The sequence below is a fragment of the Haplochromis burtoni genome, unplaced genomic scaffold, assembly GCF_018398535.1.
Source record: "Haplochromis burtoni strain Fernald_Lab_line unplaced genomic scaffold, NCSU_Asbu1 Contig_119, whole genome shotgun sequence".
Lineage (NCBI taxonomy): Eukaryota > Metazoa > Chordata > Actinopteri > Cichliformes > Cichlidae > Haplochromis > Haplochromis burtoni.
Window position 1 is genome coordinate 1,840,581 of NW_024582480.1, and position 5,490 is coordinate 1,846,070.

Genomic DNA, 5,490 nt, shown 5'->3' on the forward strand with positions numbered 1-5,490 from the left:
ACTGTTGACCTCCCTCGGCTTTTATTACCACTAATCATTTATTTAAGCTCAGTTTTTAAAACCTTAGGATGTAACTACAGCCCAGCCCATGCAGCAGTATATGAATGACTAACCTCGTATTGTGGATGGATTATCTCAGTTGTTCTCCTGGCTGAAGTTTGGTCCTTTTACAGCATCCTGCCATGCGATTACATTTGTTCCTGACCACCGAGAACACTCACGTTAACTTTTATCGAGTGGAAAAAAAGTTAGCTTGTTTATATTATGCTAACATAGCTGTGTCGCTAGCGGTCACGTAGCACATCATTATATACCAGCTAGCCCAACTTCAGTAACCCTACAAACGTCACTGCTGTTTAGTTTTCTGTCTTCATTTATGCTGGAAGTGATAGCAGAGCTGTACGTTTAATTTGTTTCCAAAACCCCGCAGTCAGGACATGCTATATTGTATTTAGATAGAAGCTAGCGAGCTAACTCCCTGCTAACTTCTAACTCCGTTAAATGTCATAAATTCCGTTTTCATGGATGCCTGGATGTTAAACTCAATTGTTACACCTGGTAGAGCAGAACGCTGATCATTTTATTAAAGATGAAAGACTTTAGACAGTTTTTCAACTCTCAGTAATGCCACAGTGATCGTTTGATATATGGACCTGCAGCGGAGTTTAGGTCCAGACACGGCTAGTGACGTCAGACTGAATGACGGATACTTGCACTTAACATACTTGATAGTGGAGAAGGTAACCAAGCCCGCATCCTGACTTTTAGGTTCCAATCCCAAAACAGTGACTTAAAATTACTTTATGTAAACACATATATTTTCACATTTATTAATCCTGAAAAGATGACTTATGTAATGAATCTATGAATTATAAAACAAACATGAACTCAATCGTAAATAAAAATATAAAGCAGAGGTAGAGGCGCTATAAGATAAGATAAGATAATGACTTTATTAATCCCTCGGGTGGATTCCTCTCGGGAAATTCAGTTTCCAAAGTAGCACAGCACCACAGAAGTTGCAGAATGTGAGCAGAATATCCATATATACACATATATAAATACAGAGAATATAAATAGTACAAAAGGGATAAATAGAATAAATAGGAATAAGAATACAAGGGAAGGCACATTTCAAGTATTGATAGTCTATTGCACCGTTGGTATATTAACAAAAACTATTGCACAGTGAAAAGGCACTACAGCTTATTGTTCCCCCCTCCTTTGTCCCCGGTTCCTCCCCTCCAGAGAGGAGTTAAACAGTCTGATGGCGTGTGGGACAAAGGAGTTTTTAAGTCTGTTGTTCTTGCTTTAGAAGCAACCTGTCACTGAACAGACTCCTCTGGTTGTTTATGGCCGTGTGCAGAGGATGCCCAGCATTGTCCATAATGTCCAGCAGTTTTTTAGTGTCCTTTTCTCTGCCACTGTCACCAGAGTGTCCAGCTTCATGCCGACCACAGAGCAGCCTTCCTGATCAGTTTTTCCAGCCTGGATGAGTCCTTCTTTGCTGTGCTGCTCCCCCAGCACACCACAGCATGAAAAGTACTCCAGCAACCACCGACTGGTAAAACATCCTCAGGAGCTTCCGCAGATGTTAAAATTTTAAATTTAATTCTAATTTTGATTTTACGAAGATCAATGAAAGATGAGAAAGAACAGGAATTCTCAGAGAAAAGACAAAAAGCGTCTCTTACTCAGGGGAACACATCGCTGCATCTTTCGAGGTGAAGTTGGAGTTTGATAGCACTGAAACCAATAACTCACAAAAATCTTTCAGGGTAATGTTGTTTTACCATTTGTGTAGTCTACACACTCAACCTTTTGAACAATAATTGAGTAACTGGCATTTTAACTAGGGAATGACTTACACTCGCTTCACTGGCCTCTTCATTAGGTACACCTTGGTAGTCCTGGGCTGGCCCCATTTTTCATATGGAGAGGGGTCAATTAATTGATACCCAATCAACGACGGCACCAGTGGTTGTGAATTTTTCACTCACTCTGTGTCTACACACCTCTCTGCATTTAATTATTAGTTATTCTTAATCTCTGGCTCTCTTCCACCGTGTGTCTTTGTCCTGTCTTATTCACTCCTTTCACCTCCCACGCTACTGACCTGGTGTCTGCTGGAGTTTCTTTCTGTTTAAGTTTTCCTTCCCATTTTGCCAAGTGCTTGATGTGTACTGTTGTTGTGATTTGGTGCTTTTTAACATGAAATCGACCTGAAAAAAGACACTCTACCACCAATACAATATTAAGAAAATATGTTTAGCTGTGAAGGTTCTCAGTATCATGACTGTGACTAATTGAAGTATTAAGCATTAACAGTGTGGTTAGTAGTTCATTTCGAACTAACACCATCTCCTGTGCATTTGTCAGGAACTACGATGGACCGCTCTTAAATTTAATGATGGGTTTTGATCAAGTTTCATTAGTTTTTTTCCCACCACTCTCTCAACCTGTTTACAGCAAAGACTTCTGTAGCAGACAGGAAAGTACTGCAGAGGGTCATCAACACAGCCCAGAAGATCACTGGCTGCTCTCTGCCCAGCCTGGAGGTCACTGCAAACTCTCGGTACCTCAGCAGAGCTGGCAATATCATCAAGGACCACTCTCACCCCAGCAACCAACTGTTTGAACTATTACCGTCAGGCCGACGGTACAGGTCACATAAAACCAGGACAAACAGATTCAGGGATAGCTTCTTTCCCAGAGCTATCACCGTAGTAAATAAGCACAAAAACAATTGAACCTATTCCATACCGTCACTGTCATTATATTATGCTGCTATTCATACTGTCATTATATTAATGCTGCTATCCTGTATATATCGTACTTACTATTGTTTGAGTACTTACGATTATTTTATTGTACTTTTTATATTTTACATTTATATTTATTATTTATCTTGCACCAAGGGAGTGGCACTCCAATTTCGTTGTACTCTGTACTCACGAGCCCAGCTGATCTCTCCCTGGCCGCTCCTCCTCGTCTCACTATAAACACAGCGGAGGGAGACCATCATCAGTCCATAAACAACATCAGCTGTTCTTACCGGCCTTGCAGCGCCGCCCTGTTGAGCCTTCCGCTCCACTCCTCCCCTGCAGCTGCGCCCGGGGCCACGCCTCCGCCACAGGCGGTTACCCCTGGACTGGCAGACCGGGGTGGTAGTTCCAATTTTTAGCAAGGGGGACCGGAGGGTGTGTTCCAACTACAGGGGGATCACACTCCTCAGCCTCCCCGGGAAAGTTTATGCCAGGGTGCTGGAACCTTGGATACAGGAAGAGCAATGCGGTTTTCGTCCTGGTCACGGAACACTGGACCAGCTCTTTATCCTCTCAAGGATACTCGAGGGTGCATGGGTGTTTGCCCAACCAGTCTACATGTGTTTTGTGGACTTGGAGAAGGCATTCGACCGTGTCTGGCCCATTGCTACGGGTCATTCAATCCCTATACAACCGTTGCAAGAGCTTGGTTCGCATAGCCGGCAATAAGTTGGACTCGTTCCCAGTGGGTGATGGGCTTCTCCAGGGCTGCCCTTTGTCACCGATTCTGTTCATAACTTTTATGGATAGAATTTCTAGGTGCAGCCAAGTGGCGGAGGGCTTTCACTTCGGTGGCCTCAGAATCTCAACTATGCTTTCCGTAGATATGTGGTTCTGTTGGCTTCAATGGGTAACGGCCTCCAGCTCGCGCTGGAATGGTTTGCAGCTGAGTGTGAAGCAGCGGGATTGAGGATCAGCACCTCCAAATCTGAGGCCATGGTTCTTATCCGGAAAAGGGTGAAGTGCCCACGCCGGGTCAGAGATGAGTTCCTGCCTCAAGTGGAGGAGTTTGAGTATCTTGGGGTCTCGCTGCATCAGTCCCTCGTGGTGAAGAACGAGCTGAGCTTAAAAGCAAAACTCTCAATTTACCGGTCGATCTACGTCCCTACTCTCACCTATGGTCACGACCGAAAGAATGAGAGAGCGGATACAAGCGTTGGAAATGAGCTTCCTCCGAAGGGTGGCTGGCCTCTCCCTTAGAGATAGGGTGACAAGTTCGGCCATCTGGGAGGGGCTCAGAGTAGAGCCGCTGCTACTCCACATCGAAAGGAGCCAGCTGAGGTGGTTCGGGAATCTGACAAGGATGCCTCCTGGGCTCCTTATGGGGAGGTGTACCGGGCATGTGCCACCGGGAGGAGGCCCCAGGGCAGACGCACGACACGCTTGAGAGATTATATCTCTCGGCTGGCCTGGGAACGCCTTGGTGTTCCCCCAGACAAGCTAGAGGAGGTGGCTGGGGAGAGGGAGGTCTGGGCTTCTCCGCTGGTATAAAGCGGAAGAAGATGGATGGCTTTTAAAACATGAGGTTATTATAAAATGAGGTTGATACATGAGGAATCGTGGCTACAAGATCATTCTGGTACCAAACTTATGCTGACCACCCACATGTTCCACAAGCAGATAGGACAATAAATGTTGAACTTTTTGAGCAGATTTTTGTTTGTTTGTTTTTGTCCGTCTCAGTGTCCCTTCCTTCTCCACAAAACCTGATGGAGGTGGAGGTTCCTGTTGTGGGAAACAGGCAGTGTAACTGTAACTATGGAGTGGGATCAATCACTGACAACATGATCTGTGCCGGGTTAAGTGCAGGAGGAAAGGACTCCTGTCAGGTGATTGTTGTTACCTGTGTTTGGCACATTTTCACCTTGATTCGGCCTGGCACAACCTTCCCCAAAACTGACGACTCCCGCCTGAATCCAGCGACCGCTCTGCTTGCTCACCATTGGACCTCCTGAATCTCCCTTTGAGAGCAGAAACATTTACTGTTAGCTGAGGAGAAGAAACTGTAGAAGGTGAAAATGTGCCAAACACAGGTAACAACAATCACCTGACAGGAGTCCTTTCCTCCTGCACTTAACCCGGCACAGATCATGTTGTCAGTGATTGATCCCACTCCATAGTCACAGTTACACTGCCTGTTTCCCACAACAGGAACCTCCACCTCCATCAGGTTTTGTGGAGAAGGAAGGGACACTGAGACGGAAAAAACAAACAAACAAAAATCTGCTCAAAAAGTTCAACATTTATTGTCCTATCTGCTTGTGGAACATGTGGGTGGTCAGCATAAGTTTGGTACCAGAATGATCTTGTAGCCACGATTCCTCATGTATCAACCTCATTTTATAATAACCTCATGTTTTAAAAGCCATCCATCTTCTTCCGCTTTATACCAGCGGAGAAGCCCAGACCTCCCTCTCCCCAGCCACCTCCTCAGCTTGTCTCGGGGGAACACCAAGGCGTTCCCAGGCCAGCCGAGAGATATAATCTCTCAGCGTGTCCTGCGGTCTGCCCCGGGGCCTCCTCCCGGTGGGACATGCCTGGAACACCTCACCCAGGAGGCGCCCAGGAGGCATCCTTGTCAGATGCCCGAACCACCTCAGCTGGCTCCTTTCGATGTGGAGCAGCAGCGGCTCTACTCTGAGCCCCTCCCAGATGGCCGAACTTG